This window comes from Ixodes scapularis, unplaced genomic scaffold (assembly GCF_016920785.2).
Source record: "Ixodes scapularis isolate PalLabHiFi unplaced genomic scaffold, ASM1692078v2 PGA_scaffold15__6_contigs__length_5221840, whole genome shotgun sequence".
Lineage (NCBI taxonomy): Eukaryota > Metazoa > Arthropoda > Arachnida > Ixodida > Ixodidae > Ixodes > Ixodes scapularis.
The window spans coordinates 4,890,082-4,915,578 of record NW_024609841.1 but is presented as its reverse complement, the minus strand read 5'-3'; the positions used below and the strand labels follow the sequence as shown (position 1 = coordinate 4,915,578).

Genomic DNA, 25,497 nt, shown 5'->3' with positions numbered 1-25,497 from the left:
GTGTCACTCTTAACTCTACGACTTGAACTTACTACGCTCTCAAAAGCACCATATTGCCTTCTAAGATGCACGGCAGGAACACCAATCATTGACCTTTCTTTAAGCGTATAGCCAATGAGAAGGGTTAATTGGATAGCACCCAGTGGCTGTGCAGTGTCAGTAGTAAAAATAGGCGTCAGGCCCTTTCGGCACTGAGACTTAACAAGAATCACAGCATGATACCGATATCCTTATAATTTGCTATACAAACTAAAGAAATAATAATGATCGATTTTGGGAGTGCAAAGTAGGCCAGTACAGTGCAGGCACGGCTGAGAGTATAATTTTAATGACTGCCAAAACTCGTGTTCGTCTTGTTTATGAAGTGTACGAGCAAAGGCATTCTTGAGTCGTTGAGTTTGTTTTGGTTCTAAAGAAACCAAGTTCTCCGAGTGATCGTTATTTGTTTTCTGTTTCAATGCCCAGGAGTAAGGATACCTCATTTTAGGTTCATTTAAAACATTACATATTTCAGTTGCGCAAGCAGGTTTCCGGAATGAAGTGGGAATATTACTTATTTATTTTGAAAAGCTCTGAATGAGAGATGAGTTAAGATATGAAGTCTATTTTAATCGCAAGATTCACCTATGCTCGGTGTGCTATGTACATGTCGCGGTCATCAATGATAGCCGAATTCTGAAAAGGTCCCGTGGCATTTCGGACAAAATAAATGTAAAGACTGTACAATATTTCGTTTGTCGCACCATACCTGGGTTTTTGAACTGAAATCCTGCAACTCTGGAAGTTGGCGAAGTTTCAACATGAGCTCTATCTCTCTTGGTCAAGATATTGTGGGGAGGGGGGATAAAAAACCCAACAAAATTGAAGTGGGTATGTTTATTATGGTGTACGTAATCAACCTAATTAAAACAAACACATGCAAAGTAAAAAAATATTTAAACAGTCTAGATTTAAAAAAAATGTCATACAACAAAATTTACCACGAAAAAAAAAAAATAAAAACACTTTTAGGTTCGCGGCCACGGGGGAGCACGCGGAAACGAGGCCGCTGTGGTCACGTGAATGGCCACTATGGTAACGTGGTGCTTGCGCTTTTTCGGGAGTTTAATAAAGGCTCTAAAAGTTACTTAAAGATCTTCGTTTCAAGTGCAAAAAAAAAAATAAGGCTAATAAGCAACTTCAAGAGACCAAAGGAAGCTCCTGAAAGAGCGCAAAAACCACGCGATAGACCTGTGCGCCGGTCAGAAATTGACGGCAGTGGCGCACAGGAGTGCTCCCTTCCGGCGGCGGGGGCGTGGCGCGCCACGCCCTGCTTGCCGTGGCGGCGGTGCGGCAAGGCGACGGTGCGGCAAGGCGGTGGACAGATTTATAGCACGTGACCAGTGGCGGCTCCGGCATGTGCCAACTACAAATGCGCTTCGCGTCGTAAATATAGCTCTTAAAATATTTTTTGTTCGTTGTAAATTCATTTTACGGCATCCTGTTCCCGTCCAGGCTGCATTAAAAAAAAATTGTTTTTTTTCCTTTGCATGTTACCTTTAAACAACCCATAGCAAATTAACGTCTCAACATCGGCAAAAAAAAAAAAAAAAAAAAAAACTTAGAGGGACGTTTAAGGTTTAGAGGGACACTGACAGGGTATTTATGCTCGCCGAGGTTTTTAGTTGTACGTGACATATGAGAGCTCAACTACCCAGAACAGAATTTGCGGCTCGAAATTCGGTTTCTTTCCGCCCGAAAACCACCGATCAAGAACTGGCCGGTTCGAGTCTCGCTCACTCTCTTTTTCGAGGTCACGGGCCGTTTTCTAAGGTATCGATGCGACCACCAAATTTAATCAAAGTCGTGGGTCACTGAAGGCACACACTCAATATTAAAAATAGAAAAAAATATGAAACCCATTTTTTGTGGCTTCAAAAAAGCTGTAAATACGTTGATTGAAAAAAATAGTTCCACAGACAACCGGAAGCATTCTCTGCGTTCGTCGTTTCGCGTATCGTGGGACTCGCGGGACGGCGATAGCAGCGGACGACGGGCGTGGGACCTCTATTTCATAACTGTCGTTCGCGGTACCGGCGAATTTTGTCTGCCTTTAAAAGAGAAATTTGGGACTGATCAAAAGAATTGGTATTCATCCCGTACGACACGCCCGGCGACCAAGCCGATTTGCACGAAGACGTCGCCGAGCCGTCGCTCCCTTCTCGTGGCTGAAGACATGGCTCGCGCAAACGTCAAGCACGACGTGTCCACTTCGAGTTGAATATGCACGCGTACGATTTCTTTACTAGGTGCGAATGTCCCCAAAGCGTGGTGCTTCCCGACTTCGACCCGGGAGTGCTTTTGCTAGAGAAAAATCGACAGCAAACTTTCCAACTTACAGTTTACCGGCTGAATTATTACTAAGGAAAGAGATCCACCGCAAAAGAGATGCCCCAGTAGCTCAGTGGGAAAGGCGTCCGCTTCACACGCGGTAGGACCGGGTGATCCCCACGCGGAACTTTATTTTTTTTTTTCAAACATTTTTTGATGTATACATATCTTTTTCTTTTTTTTACCAATCATCACTGAAGAAACAAACAAAAAAATGGCAAACAAATGTTGTGGACGATACTTCGCTGAATTAAATGGTATGGGATTTCCATTTTGACACCTGCGAACTCAATGTAATCACTTTCCACAAAATGCAAGGAGCATATAAATCAGGTAGCGTCCGCTTTCCGAGGTGCCCGTATATGTTCTACAGGTATTGCAGCCAGCCATTGGCCCCGATCCCGTTGATCTTTCGGAAACTCTGTCGCACAATGCCACTTTTTTTCGGATGCAGGACGTGTGAGCCAGCTCTTCACGCAACATCTTGGTGTATTCTTTTTGGAGCCGATCATGGAAATTCACCACGGGCACTCACTACTCATCTCAAACTCCTCAATGTACAAAATAACTAATTTTGGAGTACAGAACAACGAGCGGAACAAACATAACTGCAAAAGAATCGCACGGCGAGCAGTTCCCGCACGCCGCATCGCACGCCGCATGTCGGGTTGTCTGCTACGGAGAGGAGAAAAAAAAAAACAAAAAACAAAAAAAAAGAAACGCACGGTCGGGTGTAGCCACGTGACTTCCGCCACTCATTCTCTTCTCTCCACTTCTCCGACCTCCGTCGGGTTTCGGTTTCGGTTTCGAGCAGTTGCGTCTTTTGGCTTTATTAAAAAAAATACGCTACTCTGTTGCAAAATATTAATTGCGTAGTCCTCCGACACCATAATAAAGCGCCTGGCAAAAAATAAAAATTTTTTTTTGGGGGGTGTCAGTGTCGCTATTGTGTAAAACAGTTTCTCACTTTACACCAGCGTACTGGCACTAGTGGTACCCAAAAGTGCTTGAACGCAACGCCACTGAACAAGAAGCTTCGTTGCGCTGGAATTCCAAGGATAAAAGTGAACCTTTTCTTTCAGGCTCTCTTTCGCAAAACTTTATGACGGAGTTGTGAGGATAATGCCAACAATGCGATCCCCAGGATTGCGTCATCGAGCTTTGCGATCCCCGCTGCGAAGAGCTTTAAATGCTGCTCACACAGTGGAAACGAAGACTGCATAGGCATTTGATTTTGGCCCGTTACAGTCAGTGCCTTGACACACATTCGTGCAGCTGCTCGTGCAGAATCGCTGGAATGACGGAGATAGCCGAACCTTAGCAATGCGTGGAACTCAGCGCGCGCCCTGTGCACTGCCAACCACGATGCGTGGCTATGTTAAAAACATTGGCGGCGTATACATCTTTCCATAAAAACGTTTGAGGACACGTTCATTACTGTGATTGTGTTTTATGCGGACACACTTTCTGGCTGGCCGCAATAGACCATTTGCTATATTACCCAAGCATCAAGGAGAATGCAGGGATTGGTGTTCCACGCGTCACACGCGCACGCCTTCCCCGTATGTAATATTCTAAGTAAACGACCAAAATAAAGCGTTGACAAACGCGCGTGCAAAATACACTTTGTTTTAGGTTTTTGCTTTAGAAAAGTTACTACTGCTGTGGCCAGCACGTGAGGCGCGTGGAACACCAATCCTTGCATTATCCTTGATGCTCGGGTAATAGAGCAATAGGTCTACAGCGCGCGAGCGCTGGCTGGACTGACGTATACTTCGTTTCAGCTTAGCTTCAGACGCAGCTGATGCTGCAAGCGCGAGCTCCGGGCTTTCAGCGTCCCTGTGAAGCACGCGCACTTGTGGAGTGCAAGCATTGTTCAGGGCCACATGCTCACGCTTGTAGCCTCGGCCTCGCTGTCACTAAAAGTGAAACGGACGGTATTGGCGGCGAGATGTTTTGGTGGCGCTTTCCTATGGTTACCTCTCGTGACGTCATTACTTATTGAACAACAAGTTTGATGTTGTTTGTAAAGAGCATGGTGGAAGTTTGAAGTCATAGCACTCTCATACCGAGACTGCCAACACCGTCAAAATGAGATTCTTACATTACTCTTATTTCCGTCGATGGGATATCCTTTGCTGACGTCATAGTCAGCATTCAGCCTATCGTGGAAGACCGACCACAGTGACGTACGCTTTCGATCACTCACGTCGCCAATAGCTAGCACGTGTGAACTGGGATTTTTGTAAACAGTGGAAACGTCTATAATCGGCTCCAGGTCTCGTGGGCGCTTTTTCCGGCTGCGAGTTGAGAAGGTAAACGGTGTTCGCGTTTCTCGGATTTTTTCTGCGACTTCCGTTTACTAGAGTAAAAAAAAAACAAAAACAACAACAACAACAAAAAAAAAAAAAAAAAAACACCTGTGTTTTGTTGGTCCTAAATGTCAAGGAATAATTCTAAGCTGTATTTATTCAATGTAGGAAAATTGTTGCATCGCCCCTTTAAGGGTGGAAGGCAATAGCGTTATTGGGCTTGTTCGCCAAGCCTTTTCACCCGCGCTCGTTCCCAAGCCGCAGAGGCGTGCTTGGGTGGTCTAGTCGGTAGCGCCACGTGTCACGTGATGTCACACGTGAGCGTTGTGGGTTGTTTGAAATTCCCGCGCGAGGTTATGTGGCGTGACGTCATGACTCAATCGACCCGCTAAACATAGTGAAAAATATTTCCTCCAAATTTAAAGAAAAAGTTTCCCTCCTTTCCCGCCAAACTTAGCGGGAAATTTAGCCCTCGTGGCGTCACCAGGTGTATGCCGGGATTTTTCGGTCCCACCGACGCTGACGCCGACGCGTGATTTTCTGGGACACGAGCTCCTGAGCGCTATCGCGGTAAATTAGAAAAAAAAGAAAAAAGAAAAGAAAAAGAAATTGCTACAGCGAGGATAGGCGCCAAACTTATAAGAGAGAATTAGCTTTTACAATTTAGAAGGGCTACCTTCCATCTTGCACTAAGGAATAGACATTTCCCGCATGTATTCTGACGTTTTGTTTATAGCTAGTTACTTGAGATTAAATACGAGCCATAGAATAAAATACCTAAAACAACGAAAAAACAAATTTCGTCCGCGCGCTGTTACAACTCTAGTGCCATTGAAATAAATGCCTGAGTGTGCTAAATATGTAAATACGTTTCAATCACCGAAACCGGCATAATCTCCAAAGTTCCATCATTCCATTAATCTAAGCATTCACATCTTCGCCAGTGCGTGATACTACCAGCTGTTTTGTAGTTACACTTTAAACACTGACGAAAATAGGCTTTTTAAAGGATGCATTACTTTGATATGGTGTACATAAGAAAACGAAGACGCCGCTAGGATATGATGATCTTAAAAAATTGCCAACCAAAAGTGCAATAGAGGTCTGACTTGTAGCCATTAAAACCAAGAAAAAATAAACACGGTTGTTGTTAAAACCAATATGAACTTAAAAATAGTAATCACAGTGCCGCCGACGTTGCACAAAGATGCGTTGCGAAAAAAGTACTGCTTTCCTTACCACACGAAAGCGTTGCTTTAATGCAGGAGGTAAATACTACCACTTATTGAAAACTTCTCTTCGAACTTGAAAGAAGCAATACGTCGAGGAAAGAGAGGGACAGGAGGAGACGAAAGCGCGCAGTAACGTCAGAACGGAGAGCTCTGATTGGACCGATTAGTGGGTAGACCTGAAGTTAAGCTGCCTTTGTCTCCATTGCAGTCTCGCCGAACCCGTTAGAACGCGGAACGCGGGCGTCCGGTGTTTGGCTCCATCATTCGAGCACGTTCGACGAGTGCAGTGGAGACAAAGGCAGTTTAGCTTTAGGTCTACCCACTAATCAGACCAATCAGAACTCGGCGTTCTTATGCCACCGCCCGCTCTCGAACCCTTCTCACTCTGTTTCTTGGCGCATAGGCTTCCGCTCTTTAAGGGAAGAATGTAAACCTTTTTTCGATGTTCGATGCAAACAAGCGCTCCTTGCTTCTCTTTTCTAGCAAAAGGAGAAATATGAAAAATCCGGTTTTCTTTATTTCTTACACTTCTTACAAAAGGTGCCTGATTGACGTCCACATCTAAAAATCTTAGAGCTGAGATCGAGCCAAAAATCCGGTAGGTAAGCATGGGAACAATGCAACTTCAATCCAAAGCTACCCTCGTGAGAAATGGGGAAAGTGGTAGGAGAAAGTCGGGCGAGTTGGTTAATCATCTTATAGGATAAAGCAGCGCAAAAACGAGACCAAAAAAAAAAAACAAAAAACAATGTAGGCAGGGCTGTGTCTGTTCCTAATAAAAAAAAAAAAAAATACACGCAGCGCTGTTTTGCCTAAAAAGAAAGCGGTAGCTTGACGGTTGTTGATTGAAAGCGTCCATACTATACACACAAGGAAGGGCAAGTTGTGCACTGCCGTAGAACGCGCTAAAAGAGGAGTATTATTGAGGAGCCCGAAAATTTATATTAGGAGACCTGCGCCCGTTCTGACAAGTTCGAAAACCCGAGCCCAAATCAGCCGAGTTCAGTCAATAGCCCCTGGGAGACAAGGCTTGCGCATGACGTCATCGTTAGTGCATCCCGCCGCGAGCGGCAAACACGCCGAACGTGGACGAGAGACGCCGCAAAGTGGCAGACGCGTCCCTCTTGGCGTCACCGCCTGCTAGCGTCGCACTCGTTATGAGACGCTGCACCACGCGCTCGCAGCGATGCTGACGCACTAGTGGTGACGTTTTGGGGAGACGAAAGGCGTCCGCCTTGTCTCCTATATCCGTCTTCACCTCAAGAAAAAAGAAAGTTTTGCGCATTGTTGATACGCGGCGCGAACTACTTCTTACGATATTTGGTTGTCGAAGGAAAAACCGATGCTTTTGGCATTTGGAACGTGTGCGTCTTAATAAGACAACATATATCTATTCTCAAATGTTACCGCATATATCTTAATTGTCTGCATAAAGGGGGAAATCAGTAATGCTCTGTCGGAAGCCCGACTCTTTGTTTACTACGGTTCTTGAGGTGGAAACGGGTATAGGTTGTATTGGTTCAGTTCTAATGAGAATAAAGGTGAGCCCTATACTAACTTGGGCCGGGCCGATTTTCTGCGAATTCCATCGTGCTCGAGTCCGTCTGGGATCCCGACGACCGGATGTTGCTAAATGTAAGAATTGATGTGAGTGTGACTTCGGGTTAACTATCATAGCATCTTTAAACATATAAAAACTTTGCAGAAAAGCATGAACTTTTGACGCGTATTCATTCGGCGACTAACGAGCCGCGGATCATTACGTTTCATACAAAACTGGCTCTAACAACGTGCTTGTGTCATACGCTCCAATAAAACCCCTTTGCGTATCCAGTTCTTCAGTACACGAGGGCAGCCAGTTTTAGCTTAGCTAAGATGATAAGGCTAGGCCAAGAAATGCGATGATCGCACCTCACAGACATTGACCATCGAAGTGCACTGCCCGTCTTCCTTGCGCAAGTCGAAGCTTTTACGCCTAGTCGTATGTTACGCGATATTATTCTTTCAAGAACTCTGTCTCGGTGTGCATTGCTTCTTTAGCAAAAATAAAACTAGAAATTAAAAGTCGTGTCAAAGTTATCGAACACGGCAGGGTCGTGCCTCAAAGGTCCAGTGCAGTTAACTTTTAGGTAAAACTCGACAACAGCCTTTCAGTGGGATTTCGGCTCGATTGCAATACTCCATCTTCATCTCTAAGATCAGCCCAGGCAAAAAAAGGGCAATCGTAATTAGAGAATATTGAAACTACGAGGGTATGCGCGCAATTTATACGCGCAGTATCGAAGCACATTTGCTGTCATGTAAATTGAAATCAAACTTCGTCGTAATTTTTGTACGTTTAAATTACTTACGGCACTTTTTCTAAACAGCAATCCCGTGGAGCATATTTACGATTTTAATTTCTGCGCTTCAAACCTCCGCGAGAGCCGTAAACACTACACTCTTATAGGTGCCTGCAAGTGTACTGCATAGCGGTCCAACCGAGACACCAATCATTGGGTTTATTTTTACCGGTTCAGTCAATGAAGAGCGAGATGTTTAATATGCTCCAATCGTAAAGTAATTGCAATAAAAAAGGTTACCTTGTCTTTTACATTTAGACGGTTTGACCATTAGAACGCACATTACGCTCGCAGCTCCATTGGGTGAAATGATTAAAACATGACCAGTAATGAATGTTCCAAGTGCACCTCCAGAGAGTATACACCCATGGGAACTTTTGACAGCGTAGCTACTGAATTGATTTAAAAAATGTTGGTGTGGTTCTTCCTGACCTTTTTTCTGGAGATATTGTGACATCGAGTTGGGACTCAACGAAAATATTTCAGAAGAACATTGCACTTCTCCCTCTAATCACACGCCGAAAGAAAACGTACTACGGCATCCAGATTTTGGATAGCGTACACCGCTCCAAGGATCCAAACAAGGTTGTCGAGAAAGAAAACACTCGGAAAGAACGCACCCCGCAGCATTTGGCACTCTTAAACTTGATTACTGGGCAGCAAAAGTAATTGGACATTACTTTAAGAAGTAACCGTTACTTTTTTTATTACTTTCATGTACACGTTACTTAAAAAAAGGAATCGATTACAATTACTATTACTTTTGGCTAAAAAGTCTTCGATTAGATTACTTGATTACTGGGCAGCAAAAGTAATTGGACATTACTTTAAGAAGTAACCGTTACTTTTTTTATTACTTTTATGTGTGTAGACCTACATATTTAGCGCTCATAACAATGAACGACTTCCAACCTATATTTCACATTTTCACAAGTATTGAAAAATTAAAACACGGGGTCCCCTTCGTAGTCGTTGCACGTTCTTGGGATCTCTGGTTCCAAACAAAAGGTATTTGTTTTCTTGCTTTATATATTTTCTTGTACTGGCAACCAAGAGGCCCTTACCCTCTTTCGCACACACACGCGCTTCTCCAGATATTATTCACATGTGGATGAACTCGCATGTTACAGATAAGACCAGCAGCTGCAAGACTTGAAACGGATCATGCGTAGTATCCATTAGCGGAAGAGATCTCCCCTACCACTTCTCAACTCGAAACCTTTCTTGTCACAAAGACCACGTAGGGGAAATACGTGATCTTGACGTGCATTTGATCTGGCTTTGTTATATTTTGCATCCGCTTTAGATATCCTTGGGTTCTGGTTCTCCTACGGGCTGCGAGTACGTACCATCAGCAGGATTGTTTTTTTTTTTTTTCGGACTGTGTGTGCGCGAGGGGCCTAGTTTGAACGAAGGACTTACAAAGCTACATTCGGGCTCCCTCAAACTTCACCCTGCTCGCCTGCACCCTTACAATTTTTTCACTTTCACCCTGAATGGCCTTTGTCACGCACTGGTGCTTTCCTGGGGCTTCCCACTCCCAGTCCCAGCTCGAAAAAAACGGACATTCAACAGAAACTGTGCATACAAAGGGGTTTACCTCGTTTTCTACACCTCTGCAAAAAATCTTTTTCCTTTCCGTTCGAAAAATTAAGTAAATTTTATTTTTGTCATTTCAGAAAAAAAGGTAAAAATATAGTAAAAATATAATAAAAACTAGTAACGGTTAGAAATAATTGTTATTACTTCAAAAAGTAACCAGATTATTCTTCTGGTTACTGCCTAATAAAAATAATCAACTGATTACAAAATTACTCCAAAAAGTAATCGATTACATATAATTTGATTACTTGTAATGCGTACGGTACAAGACTGCTCTTATTCCAGTCTAAACTCTGACTACAATTCTAATCACGTTTAATAACCTGTCCCAGTTTTACAGGTCGGCTTACAACTCCCGAAGATGACGGCGCTTAGAGGCGGTTTATTTTTCCCAGTGCAATTTATCACCATTGCTTTGAGTTTATTCGTGTTCTGTCACCGACCGCTGGAAAAGTGCTGTCCTTCCAAAAAATGGTTCTTTGGACTGTCTTCAGCAGTGTTTTAATCCACAATTTGTTTTGTGAGGGTCATTACTTGAACTCTTACTGAAGACTTTTCAGAGGACCGTAATGCTTGGGCATGCCTTATTGCTGGAGTTGCATTCCTGGCTTAATTAAAGCAGAAGAACGGGCCCGCGCCGCTCTGTGTCATTCCTTGTAATTTTCACGAACACATTTCGTGCAAAGGTAGGCGGCTTTCAGACATCCTTTCTCGCACTGTCGCACTACTGATTGGTACCAGCACGGCAATCGAAATAATAAAAATTCAAATCTAGGCCCTACTAGCTGAGTGCATCCCCACTTCAAAACCTTTTCAACCGGTCTATTGCTCAAGAACGACTTCTAAATTACGCAAACACAACAATACACAGTTCGAGGCTGAACCAAAGCCCATTCAGCTCTGAGAAGCGCCAGCTCGTAGGGAAAGTCGGAAGAGACTTCACCTTGGATTGTGCTCCGGGCATCCGCCAGATAGCGAAACCAAAACTTCTCGCCGCGAATGGGCTGTTCCGGAAATGAGCGAAACTCAGCTAATCTAGAAACGTTGAGTCGCAAGCGCCTCCTTCTCGCAACGCCGTACCGCGGTGAAATGGGGGGTTTCGAAGCCGGGTAACGGTGCTGTCGGCATAACGCATGCGCAGACGCTTCACGCTAATCTTGTTTTTGTGCACGCGCAGTCCCCACCTGGCTGCGGGCAAACGCAGATTTCGTGTCTGCTTGTACTGCGTAATCCCAACTAAGCGCTCCTGGCTCCCACTACTGGAGGCTTTTGATGAACCGTTTTTGCACATCCGATAACGGTGCGAGGGGCCCTCCGGTTCCAACTGCGCATGCGCTACCACAGAAAAAGCCGCATATGCGCACTTCGTACCGGAGGGCTCATCGTACCGTATCGGATGTGCCAAATCGGTTCCCTAAAACTCTCTACTAACTAGATTTAGGTAATGCGTTACTTGTAACGACATCGAGTACAAGTCCGGTCTCGTCATCCATACCCTCAGTCGTTTTTGCATGTATATTTCCTCACGGCGCGCTCGAAACACCCACCATTGGCCATCGTTTAACCATTTCAACCAGTGAGGTGGGCAATAGGTATCGTGATGCAGTGGCTATGTGGTTTCAGTGGCAAAAGGAGTGGACGCCACGTTGTCACTGCTACTGCACGGCGATTAAACGCGGATACCGTTCGCTAGTCTCATCGGTTTAACTGGTTAAACAAAGACCCGTGATTGATGTTTTGTGCTCCCCACGGGAAACTAAACATGCGGGAATATCGCTGACTGTAAACTCTCAATGTATTCTGCATGCCTATTCGCATACGATGCAGACGGGTCAGAAATCAGTGACCTTATTTTAATCAATGTAACCAGTGGAATCGGTTAGACGTTTCAGCGGCCAAAACGCTTCGAGCCCTTTTCGCTGCTGATGATCATCGATTTTTACAAAATTGTTATAATGCATTAAATATCCACCCCTGAGTATGGATACAAAATGTCTCATCAAAATAATCATTATCTTTGGAGAAAACAAATTGCGAAGTTCAAGCGTACACCTCGGAATCTCTGACTGCAACTCTACTGGCAACGACGAGCAGGGGCGCTCGTGACGTCAGCTACAGTATCCGAGAGCAGACGACGATCCCTTCCACAATCCCTTCCACCGGTGCACCGCGATTCGTACGCAGCGTCCACTCTTGCCGAGCTGTGCGCTCCGAGATGCGGCCAGATACGCGCGCCGAAATGGTCGAATTTCCGACCGGACGCGACCATCGTGTCTGCAAACACTGTGCGTCCGATCCATCACCGCGCTCGTCCGGAAGGCAGCGTCGGTCCTCACCAAGTGTATGAAAGGGGCGGGTACAGGTTCCGGCCTTTCAGCTAGGTCTCGTGTCCCGCCTAGTTGACCTTTCGACCGTAAGAAAAAAAAAAAAAAGGAAGTAAACTGGTTTACTTTTTAATAATAAAAGCGAAGTTGAAGTACGTCGATTCTCCTCTAAGTACTTTAAAAAGGCACGCTTCGACGTCTACGCCGACGACCGGACGCATCTCATGCATTTTTAATTAAAATTGCTCTCCCTCCCCCCTACCCTTTTTCCCCAACGTATGGCCATTTGAAGCGGCGAAAATACGTAAGAGGGTTTCCAATATTTACGGTTGGTATTTCATTCAAGCAGAAAAAAAGATAGAAAGAGGAAAAGTGAAAACGGAAAATGAAAAATCCTTTTTCAGTCAACATGCTCATCCAAGTTGTTGAGTTGTCATTAATATTGAGTGGTTGCTTGGTATACTATTTTTATCTAGTTTCGCAATTATTTCATGAAAGAGTAATGAGAAAAAGAAAACGTTCTAAATATAGACTACCACTGTCTTTTTGTAGTATTTGATTCAAAAATAAAGTAACATTAAATTAATTCCCCCGGAAATACCCTTCGACGAATTCTCAATCAAGCGAATTCCGGAAGAAAACAAGGGGGCAGGACCTTTTTCGGGTTGTTTGGTTTACTTCATACCGCAAATCGGGAAGGTGCGCACGATGTACAATAAAGTCGCATGGAGTACATCAAGTACAGTCAGACAATGCATTACGGCTGCACCAATTGAGCGAAACCGTTGCTATCAGAAAACTGACGACACATGAAAAGAAAATCCTTTCCGCTCAAGGTCAGTTCCTCTAGTTTTCAACGGAACTCCCAGTCCCAGAAAATTTGTCCGTCCGGCCGTCGTTGCATTTCACGTAAAATGGAGATTGACGACACGTAACCTACACAGCAATTCACTCTACACGCCAAATTTGGCGGGTAATAAACGTGACGTGGCATAAAAACCATTTCAGTTTAACCAGTAAATTCAGAAGGAAAAGTGCGCAAAACGACAGTTGATATATTGTAAACGCGTTTAAACGATGCCTCCCTGAAGGGGCCATGAACCGATTTTGAGACTTCTTCCTCCTTACCTTTCTTCCTCAACTCAATAGTGAAATAAGAAATCACGCGATCATGAAGTGCTTGGGCAACGGTACGATGAGTGCAAGCTTCCACCGTGCTTTTTAAGCGCACCATGGAATTTATCATTCGCAAGTGATGGGAAGTGCCGTCACGGCACTCAGTGGCCACAAACGCGACTCCAAATGTTCGTCGACGGATTGATTGTTAACGAGCGCATACCCTCGAGTTAAGCAGTGTTCGTGTACAATGCGTGAGCTGGGTTGGGCTGACGTGCTTTGAGTGCCGCGGATATACCACGGTGAAAAGGCGGAAAGATTTCGTAAGAAAGGAGGTACGAAATAGTGCGCTGTATTTTCTAACTTTCGTACCGAAAATCAGCCTTCTTACTCTCTGCCCTCTTCCTTTTGACCCACTAAAATAAACGATATGCGATTAGTAGCATTCCATTCTAAAATTATTTAGCTTAGCCCATAATTCATTTCACAAACAATTTAAGTACCGCCTTGTATGCATTTAACGACTTTGAGGATAAAACTAGAATACGAGGCTTTTTAATCCTACGCTATATTTTTTAAACAATACAAAAAAACGGGAACGGAGAGAAGGAAACGATCAACACAGAAAAAGCGGTGACTCGCAACTGGAAGTTGATTACTTGAAAGATATAAAAATAAAAGAAGAAGCTATAGAAACACATTTTTATATATTGTCACAGACGTCCCGCTTATGCGTAGCTCGTCCAGACTGATAATCTATGTAGGGCTCCAAAAACCTCCCTCAAAACTCTGTCTGGGCGAGGTATGTATAAGCAAGACGTCAATTACACATGTAGAAGTTTTGCGTTCCAAGATGCACTGATGTGACTGGGTAATGCAGGGACGCATGTCTTATACTGTGTTTTTATAGCTCTTGCCTTATTTTTATCTGTTTCAAATTCCGAGTCAGCGCTTGTCCTGTGTTAATCGTTTGCTCCCCGTTTGTGCTTTTTGCGTTGGGGGATCGGTGGCCGAGTGGGCTAGCGCGCACCAGCTCGGAGCACGTGGAGAGAAAGCTCGCGCTGCAGATCCCAGGGATCCTGGGCTTGATCCCCACCCCTGCCCGTTTCGATCTGGATGAGCATCGTACCGGCGTGCGGTCGTGTATAACTACTGCGTGGTGCACGTTAAAGACCCCAGGCTAGCGGTTGTACTGCACTGGCTAAATTGCTCATCTACAGCTGGGAGACTCATCGCCCGTCTAGGCAGGCCAAGTTCTAGGCTGTATAAACATAAGCACAACCAGAATTTTGCTTTTTGCACTGTTTAATCCACATCATGTATAATAAATGCAATCTAGCCCGGGTCTCGACCTCATTATAATTTATTCTCACCAGTCGCTTTGTATGCGACTTTAACGTTCCTTAAATCCTGTCTGAAACACATTTTAACCGCAACGTTCCATTCTTGACTTACCGAGATACGTCAAACGACCGCTGCGCCGACTCCGCGTTACATTAAATCAATCCCATTGCAACAGGTACACACAGCACTGTCGCCGAGTTCAGTAGTGCTTCGCTGTCGGAGTCGGGAAGAAAACCGCGCCAACTACAATGCCCAAAGAGTTAAAAGAAAAAAGGAAGGTGCATCTAGGCAGCACTTATTTTTCGCGCACATTTGACGAGAGTAACTTGTTTCGGGAATGGTCGACACGCAGAGTGCAAGTGCATTCCATACCATAATATAAATAGTTAGACGACGAAGCACACAAAGATAAACAAACACCTGGCGCGCAGAGACATCTGCAAAAAGTGAGCAGTGCTGTGCTACTCCACAGTTCATAGATAAGAGATATAAACTATTCCCTCTAAAAACTTTAAATAAATATTAAGCGAGAGTAATATTTTGTCACTCTCTACGTGTTTCTGCGACAAATGTCGCAGTTATCGCGACAAAAGTCGGATTAAAAAAGAAGACTGCCATATATGGGTGCAGGATCGGTTTGGTTGTTGTGTTGCTGTTATTTGTATGTTCTTCTGTTTTTATATGTCACTCCATTGTATCTTATATTCCCGCTTCTTTTTGTATTTAAAACTCGCATGGCGAGGTAAATACCCGCGACGCAGTTCGCTTGTATTTATCGCTGTAACACTTGTCTTGCAATCTGGAAAGGACTGGAACTTTTTTTTTTTAACTTCCAGAACAGAAACCTGCTTTTTTTAATAAAAATTCTGCTTCACATTTGCAAGAACAGAAACTGTTTTTCTACTAGGCTAGGCAACAGAAAGTTGGTAATTTCACAGAAAATACAAGGACCGAAGATATTTAGCAAAAAAATTACGGGATCAAAAAGACAGACGAAAATTACGGGATCAAAAATACTAGAGCGCTGCCAAGCGTTCTCTGTTTCTGTTTAGAGAGTTATTTTTTACATTGCGACATTTTTAACACATCGTTGTGGGGGGTATTTGATCGGTTCACATATATGCCGGTAGCCAGAATAACAAACATAATATAACACGGTTCCTACATCACGAGCAAGATCTTGTGTGACATTAACCTACGCTCCCTTTCGCCTACTATACGTGGAAGGCAGCGAGCAAGCCCGTACCGATTTCTTTCTTTCGCGTGTTGCCATACGGATCTTCGGGTTCTTCAAAGGGACACCGCAGTCTTATGAAGAATTCCTGCAATAACTAGACCGAAATCTAATTAGAAGAGGGTTTTGGGATGTAAGTAAATAACCAAAAATTAAAACAGATCGAGAGTCGAGGAAAATTGATATCTTCTTTCATCTCATAAGCAATGTTGAATCAAGGTTTGTGCTGAGTTGAAGGACATGAAAGGGGCATGGAGTGCGTGTGTCTGCGTTTTACTTCTACTGCTCCATCGTTTGAAATGGTTTCGAAGTGGTGTTCGTGGACTACTTGAAACGGGAAGTGAGATGCGGCTCTGTTTTGTCACTTGTTGGTAGTGTTGTCCCCGCCAGCAAAAATATGTACAAAATAGCATTACACGTAGTTTGTTAAAGATCATCACTGAGCTTCATTGGAGAGTTTTAGTAGACCGTTCCCCTAACTCCGATATGGACACCCGATATTCTGCCGACGCCTTTGAGCATGCATTGTGTGCGTTGACAAGCAAAACGTATTCACACACCAGACAATATGAGACAATATGCAAATATGTCAATGTGACAATGTTGAAAAAAAAAATAGATGTGTTATATTTGTTTTGGAGGATGACAGCGCGTGCGTAAGGTGAAGTAACCAGGTTCTATTACTCTCTGCGTCTTGCTATTTACATATAAATACTAGAGCGTACCGCAACTTGGCCTTCCAGCAAGCATTGCGACTACCGGCTTGGCGACCTGCAATATATAAAAATGGCGTTTTCCATATTGTTTGTTTCAGTCGCCGATTATTGTCGACAGGCTGTTTGCATGACAATAAATTGCCCTTCGTCGATTCACTTGGCGCCTGCATTTTTGTTTGTTTTTCTCATAGAAGTATGAGATAAAATATCAAGATACCAATAATACTCTGAGAATAATTCTGAAACAAGCCCCTGTTTCGGGCCGTGAAGTATCAAAATTGGGCCTAACTTAAGATGTTTCACGAGCGAGAAATATGGCGGTAAAAATGTTTACTTCTTGGACAGTTTTTTTTTTATGACATCCGCATCCTATCCAAGCACTTAACAGACAGTTCAGTATTCCTTTAAAGGGTCGGGCAACCCGAAACTTTGTTTTGTTATTTATTCGGGCAAAGTGTTTGAATATGAGATGAACACACCGCCTATATTACCTTTTATTATTCTTGTTAATGTAATGGTAATGGTAACATAATTTAAACTAACAGCAGAGGACCAGGGGCACCAAAACATGGGATAGTCTCAAGCGTCGGTACACTTCAAAAAGCCTGGTCGTGAAAGAGCTTTTGGGGTTCTCGGCTTGTTCAAACTTTGCATCCTAAAAAAGTTATTTTAAGCACCCCCTAAAAAGGCTCTTCGTGAAAAGCCGATAGGGGTTCTTTTGAGCTGCTTTTTGGATGCTAAGGCTAATTGTGAAAAACCATTAAACAGTTATTTTAGACGTTTCAAATAAAACAGTCTAAGGACAACAATTCACGAGTTCTTTAAGTATTTTTTTTTTAAACAGGTCTTCATGAAGTGTCTTCGAAAAATTCATATCAGCTCGTTTTTGGATGAATCAATTCACCATATAGAGAGCCCTTACAAGTTCTTTTCGTTTCAAAAAAAAAAGAACTGTCCTTCATAAAGAACCATTGAGCAGTTCTTTTCAGCTCTTTTTCTAATAAGTCAGGTCTTTGTGAGGCAGTTTTTTGTGAGGCCCACTTGAAGAGATTTGAAAAAGGAAACGACGGATAAAAAAGGGGGCTGTACACAACACGTCTAAGTTAGAGGTGTGTTGTGGGTTATCCCTTCTTTATGTTGTGTCCTGTCTCAAATGTCTTGCAAAGATGACTAAAAAAATAACTTTTTAGAAAAAAAAAAGCTTAAAAATACCTCTTTCAAAAAGTGCCATCCATGATGATTTTTCTATATGATCCCAAAGGAAAAATCCATCAATGTAACGCTGTTTGGCAGTCAATGTTTTCTAGTGGACCGCTGACTGTGCCTGACTGTACGTCAAGCATGTCTGATTGGCCGACAAGTTACTCTGACCGACAGTCAAACTCCAGTCAGACCCCGCTTGTCGGCTTTCTGATGGTTTCCTGGTGGCAGTCGGCCGCCGCGAAATGCCATCAGAATGTCCTGGTGGTGATTCTGACTGTACGTCGATTGTCTCTGACTGTATGTCAGAAAGTTTTGACGTGCAGACAGAAGTACGGTCAAAGGACTAAAGTCCGTTCGGATGCCACCATTTCGTCAAATCTATGAATACGAAAAGTAATCTATGCACGAGAAAACGATTTCGGGACGTGAGCCCATAAAACCGCTGACGTTAGAGATATGACACGCAACGGACCGACAACCCTGATCAGAAGCCCGCCGAAGCGCCGAACACGACACTTCGCACTTCGCTTCGCCCATAAATGCTTCGCCGACCTTTCATGAACGATCGCTCTCGACTCGTTTTGTTTGCCCGCTTGCTCCAACTTGTCGATCCTTCCCGGGCTCTACAATGTCTTATGTTTTAGTAGAATTTCTACTCGACAAGACCCAGCCTGTTGTGAGTTCCGGCGATGTAAGGGACTTTGGCGGTGTAGTTGAAGACGACAAGGTGTACCAGGCCTACTGGGCCGATGACGCGCGAACAGAAGGATCGTTCTACGACGCGAAAGTACTCTACATGGCAGGTGAGTAGAACTGAAGTACGGCGAGTGATGTACGAGTGCTTTGCACAACATGCTGACGGCTTAACTGCCTTTGCAGCCGAAGCATCTCGTATAAAACGAATAGTCAAATCGAGTAGCTCTAGCGGTTGCGTAGCATAGGATTCGTGTTTCGGCTGCCAAGCAGTGCGGACGCACGGATGGCGAGCTCCGATCGAGCGACGATAACGGTCGTTGCCGGCCGTGGTGACAGGGCGTTTTGTATCCCCGCTGATTACCGGATTCTGTTGCCGACGTTGCCGGCGGGCGATAAAACGAAGAACCAAGTTTATCTTCACTGCGACGTAAATGCCAGGCCGCTTCGAATTGGAGACTTCAAGGAACCGTTGGAAAAGGTCGACATGCTCAAAGAAGTTGCAGGGCACGGCGTATGCCAGATGGGACACGTGTGGCTGTGCAGCCTGAAGAGTGCGGCGGCGAAAGAGCGGCTTCTCAAGCTGGGCTGGCTTACCGTCAAAGGTAAACTGTGCATTCCCGTGGACCCCAACAGGCAGGAAGTGCGGGTCAAGCTGCATTGGGTACCTTTCGACGTCCCCAACGACGTTCTCCGAAGAGCCTTGGAAGAGTACCGGACTGTCAACGAGGTGAGCAAGGAAAACTGGCGTGTGGATGGCTTCGAGGATATCGAGTCCACCACAAGGATTGCCAAAGTCACGCTGAAGGAGGGAATGACGCCGGACAAGTTGCCTCACCAGCTGAAGCTTAACGGGGGCACGATCCTTGTTGTCGTCCCTGGACGAGCGCCGGTTTGTCTGCGGTGCAGCAGGGCAGGACACATACGACGTGACTGCCGTGTGCCCCGTTGCGGCCAGTGCCGAGGCTTCGGCCACGTGTCCCAGGAGTGCGTGCGCTCGTATGCTAGCGCAGTAGTTAATCGAGCCACCAATGAAGATGACGAAATCATCATGGACGAAACAGAAACGGAGGAGGCGGCGACGCTGCCTTCGAGCCTACCGGAGACAACGGAGCAAGCTACGACAGGTGATACAACTAACGGTACCAACGCAGCAGAGGTGACGGCCAAGGCCTCGACGCCCGACGCTGAGGAACCTGGAAAGGAGACGCAGGCGACGACGGCGGGAGGCACAGACGCCGCGGACAAGGGTGACGTGAACGAGCCACTAATGGAACTGGACCTTGCGAATGTGAAGCGGCGACTGGATGATGAGACCAAGGACAACGAGGCACAGGAGCTACATCGCCCACAAGGCCAGTGGAAACAAATCGGAAAGAAAGGTCGTTACGCCACCAAGCTGCGGTCCTCGTCGCTGACCCGCGATGGGGAACTGTCACAGAGACCCTCTGCGCCATGAGCCGAGCTCTGCAGGAGCCAAGCGACAGGTAAGCACCAGGAGGTTGGTCTGTCGACACTAAAAACAAAAACAAAGCAAAAAATGGTAGGGCTCACGTCCGGGCTCCGTATTGGAACTCTGAACGTTAGGGGCTTAGCGGCACGTCGCCGCCAGTGTCAACTTAGTCGCCTACTCACGGAGAACGACCTGGACGTACTTGCTGTCCAAGAAACAAAAGTTGAGTGTACGAGTCAGACCGACCTCATGGTGCGACCGTTTATGTCGAGGTACAATGTATGTGTGAGCCACTCTGTCGGTAGGTCAGGCGGCTGTTGCCTGTTTTTGAAGAAAGCATCAGGAATCATGGAGGAAAATGTTATTGCATGCGCGTCGGGTCGTTTTGTTATTTGTGACTTTTCTTTCTCCAATTTAAAGTGGAGGGTTATATGCATTTACGCCCCCAATGTGGAAAGCGAGCGATGCACTTTCTTTGAAAATATTTCCATTTACCTCCAGAGTGATAGAATCATGGTATTATTAGGAGATTTTAATTGCATCTGTTCACCTGAAGACCGATCAAACCGACCACACAACAGAGATAAATTCGGGGAGCAGCTAAATAATTTGGTTAAAGATTTCGAACTTGAAGACGTAGCGCTATGTACGTCAACCGGTAATCGTGTGATCTACACGCACCACCAAGGTAGCAGTCATGCGAGGCTGGACAGAGCGTATGTTTCGGTCGACATTGTGCCCGAATGTGGTAGTTATGCAGTCAGTTACGTGTCTTTCAGTGACCACAGCCTAGTGACTTTCACAGTGGGTCACTGCAAGAACCGCTCTAGCTTCTCCTGGGAGTTATGGAAGCTAAACGCTAAGCTCTTGGACGATAAGCAATTTACTGAAAAGGTTCAAAGTAGGCTGGAGCAAACAAGCAGTGTAACTGATAATGAAATCTGCAGGGAGTGGGAATTATTTAAACAACAAGTGAAGCTTGATGCGATAGAGAGGGCATGTCAAATTAAGCGTGAAGAGCGAAAAGTAGAAAACAGTCTTCGCGCGGATTTACAGAGGCTGCACGTGGAGGAAGGAAGGACACCCGGAATCTTCAAAGATGATATAAGCAGCATAAAAGCGCAACTTGAACGAATTGACGAAGAGCGATATAAGGGGGCGATTGTTCGTGCCCGAGCAGAGAGGTTGCTTTTGGGGGAAGCGCCCACCAAACGGGCACTTGTCCTTGAAAAGAAGTATGGTAGCGGAAACCAGATAGCGGAAATAGAGTACGAAGGCACAATGACTAGCGATCCGGCCCTTATCCACCGTGCATTCGTTGAATACTACGAAACATTGTTCGACAAAAAAATACCAAAAAAGACGGGTCTTGATACAGAATTCCTGCCAAGTCTTCCACGGTTAGACCATGATGACGAGCAAGTTTTGGAAGAACCAGTCAGCGTAACAGAGATCGAGAAAGCGATAGATGAACTAAGCGCAGGCAAATCGCCGGGCCCGGATGGATTGAGCGCTGCATTTTACAAGAAATTCAAACCAGAAATAGCGCCGTTGTTGCATCGGGTTTTTAATCAGTCTTATCGGAATCATAGGTTACCGGGCTCCTTTTTGTGTACGCATACAGTCTTGATACCGAAAGGTAACGACGCCTCTAAGCTACGCTTCCCTAGCAACTATAGACCAATCACCCTTGCTAATGTTGATTATAAAGTTCTCATGAAGGTGTTAGCGAGGAGGTTGCAGAGTGTAATTTGGAAAATTGTAGGACCTCATCAAACCTGCGGAATTAAAGGCCGGAGTATTTGTACGAATATACACACAGCTAGGAGTGTGCTGGAGTGTTGTGATGCTGAGTATCGGACAATCGCACTGCTCCAAATCGATTTGGAAAAAGCCTTTGATCGTGTATGTCATGACGTACTTTTTCAAATTTTAGAGCACGTAGGAATCGGGTCTCTCATTCTCGAAGGAGTAAAAATGGCTTATTTAAACTGTTCAACAAAATTAATAATTAACAGAGAAGTCACTAAGCGGATAAACGTTCTTTCTTCAGTACGGCAGGGGTGTCCTTTATCCCCGTTACTTTTCGCGATTTTTTTTGAACCTTTCTGCCGCTACATCATTCAATGTAAGGACATTAGGGGTTTCACTTTGCACGAGTGCGAAGTAAAACTTTTAGCATATGCAGACGATATAGCTGTTTTTTGTTCAGACTCTAGAAGCGTCACAAGGGCTGTGGAAGCGACTAAGCGGTTTTGTGACGTCACAGCATGTGCGGTCAACTGGTCGAAGTGTTACGGGCTATGGCACGGAGAGTGGGCTTCTGCGCCAAACTTTTTTGAAAATATCCAATGGGCTCGGGAACCCCAAAAGTATCTAGGTGTCCCGTTAAAACATTATCGCGAAAATAACGACTACTGGCGGGAGGAAACTAATCAACTGAAGGCAACCGCGGAAAAGTGGGTAACGAAAGAATTGTCGATCTTCGCACGTGCGACAGTTTGTAACTTGTTCTTTATGTCAAAACTACGGTACGTTCTTCAAGTATTACATTGTTCTAGAGTCAATATTCAGCGAATTAACTGGGTGTTTGCAGTATTCATTTGGGCGTCTCAATGGGAACGGACTAGTAGAACCAATCTTTTCCTTCGACCCCGAGATGGTGGTGTTGGTCTGTGTCACTTGTTCATCCGTCAACTCGTTACACGATTTATGTTTGTGCGCGATCAATCTGACCCATTTCTGCGCACGGTAATACAAACAAAGCTCTTTGATGTCTTGCCCAGTTAGGTGGTTTCGTCATGCCGTGTTCGTTACGGAACATTATCGCGTTTTTTGAGAGAAGTTGTATCATCGCGTCGTTTCCTTTTTGTACGGTTTTCTCGGGATTATTTGTCTGTTGTATCGCGCAAAAGGTTGACGCGAGATTTGGTGGATGTGTTAATGCCCTTGCCACGGTATAGGTCCATATACGCTGGAGCCCCCGGACAGGACGTGCTAAAACGTGTTAAAAAAGCGTGGGTTCCCCCTGGGGTTAAAACGTTCTTTTTTAAATTACACAGTGAAACACTACCCGTAAAAACTTTTTTAGAAGCTAAAGGAATAAATTTGTACTGGACAGTAAACTGCCAATTATGCAAGCAGCCAGAAAGTATCGAGCATGTCTTTTTAGATTGTTGGGATGCTTTGCTATACTGGGACGTGCTCCAGCGCACAATCAAAAAAGAACTACCGTTAACACCGTATGGGATTCGTTTTCTAACGGCAGACAGTGAACCGGTACCATATGACACAATCCTGCTCCTGGGGCTCCACAGTATATGGAAAAGTCGAATGGCGGTACGTCATGCAGACGTAAACGCCCGTACTGTCCGCGAGTATTTCATTGACAGCGTTAAACGCCTCCGGGAATGCTACAAAACGATCAACAGTGACCTTGAATGGCTGCCTGTTCTGGATGAGCTGGCAACTTTAAAACCCTTTTAACTTCACTTACTCTAGCAAGACAGGCTAGATTTCACTCAACTTTTTATATGTGTGTTGTGTAACGCGTGTCTATTACCGTCCCCAACATACAGTTCTTCGCATTTATTCTGTATTGTTTTATGCAAACCTGGTAATAAAAAAAATAAAAAAAAAGTTGCGTAGCATAGCGGTTAAGGTGCCCGATTTGTACGCAAGCGGTCGCGGGTTCGATCCGCGGTGGTCCTGCTTTTTTTTTTCTTTTTTTTTCTCGAACATTTCGTTTTATCGAGGCATTTGGCGATATTTATGAGTGCGTATAGCTTTACTCTTATATAAATGCTGCCCTTGTTGATGAAATTCCCTTGGCAGTGGCAGTCAGACGTCATCTGATGGACCATCAGATGACGTCTGATGGTCCATCACGTTCCACCAAGGCTGCTGACTGGCAGTCAGTGTCCCAAATTACGTAGCTTGATGGAATTTTCAATAGGGATTTAATGCTTCAAAAAGCCAATAAAAAACCTTAACTTATTTAATATCCCAGATACGGCCGAAAACAGGTTTAGAACAATACGGCTTCTCTTCTGGTGCTCTATTTCTAATAAAAACTTGCTGGCTTCGATGCTGCTTCTGGAGCACATTTATGATTGCTGCTTATATCATGATTAATTATAGAAGTACAGGGCAAGATATATAAGGAAAACAACAGGTGCCCTAGAATCTCTAACTTGTCATTGGCCAGAGGAGAAATCAATAGAAAACAAACAGTTGCTGAGAAGCATAGGGACGTTTATTAGATATTATTAGAATAAAACTGAGACAGAATAAAAATGTCTATCTGCGTAAAATGTAAACAGTATGGATTTCTGAAATTAAATTCTTCAAAGACTCGAATGAAATATTTTCCAAAGTAAATTTAGCTGAATAATTCTTTTAATTCTACAATTACAAATAATTCGTAATTTTAGAAACCCTCATTCATTGAATCACTTTTTTAATTCTTTAGTGAGATCAACACTCGAGTTTGCTTCTGTCGTATAGAATTCGATATCTAAGACAGAGGCTAGGAGCATAGAAAATGTTCAGAAAAGAGTTGTCCGGATTGTTTATGATAGATACTTTGAGCGGCGCTTTTATTATACGTATGAATATACAATGAAAATGTTTTCACTTTCACTACTGTCTAAAAGGAGGACTGTTCGGGATTTAATATTTCTGCATAAGGTTGCAAATGGCGTAGGGTATTCGGCGCAACTCCTTGCGAAAGTGAACTTTCATATTTCATTCCGAGTAACCAGACACCTTGTTTGTTTTGAAGTTCGCTCGCCATGTAATACCTCACCTCTCTCTCGGATTCAGTCATTATATAAAACCGTCGCTCCACCCCACCTCTTCATAACTGCGTCAATTTGTAAGTAAGTGTGTTTAGAGCATGTGTATTTGGTTGCTAATTGCGTTTGTTTGTGTTGGTGCACCAATGAGAAGACCAATGTGGTTGTTTTTGGGCACCCAAAAATAAAAATTATTGTTATTATTATTATTAATATAATTATTATTTCAGAACTGCCCCACTATTTTCGCTGGGTTAGTTTTAAACTTCTCATTATATCACAGATTCAGGTTGCAAAAAAGTCCATTTGCTCTTTTAGATAACATAATGATGGGGCGTTCTTCCTTTCACCCCCTCTCACCACCTTATTTCGGAGTGTTTTGCCAAAGTTTCTGCGAATGTCTAAGCAGTGACCTGCCTTTTTCCATACTGTTAATAGGGTGTGTCACAGCATATCCTACAACGAGAGTAACTAGAACCACAGTGAGTCTGCTACAATGCTTGCACTAAGCTAGGATGAAAGGTGTACCAATATAAGAAAAAAACTAAACGTCTTCTTAACCTTAGCGTCCAGTTCAGTTGACCATGCAGGAAGGACTAGCGTGCTTGCAAGACACACATAGCTTCATCTAGTTGTACACAATTTTGTGTTATGGAAAAAAAAAGTAAATATAGCCTCCATTTGCAATATGAATGGAAGGATCCCCAATACTGCTGCTTATTGCATTTTTCTCAGAATGTTGTCTCACGAGGCTTTTAGA

At 44.3% G+C, this 25,497-nt stretch overlaps 1 pseudogene; it reads right to left on the bottom strand.

The window, feature by feature from the left end:
• Positions 1–549: 549 nt before the first annotated feature.
• LOC121835622 overlaps positions 550–25,497 on the bottom strand; it is a 52,085-nt pseudogene continuing 27,137 nt past the window's right edge.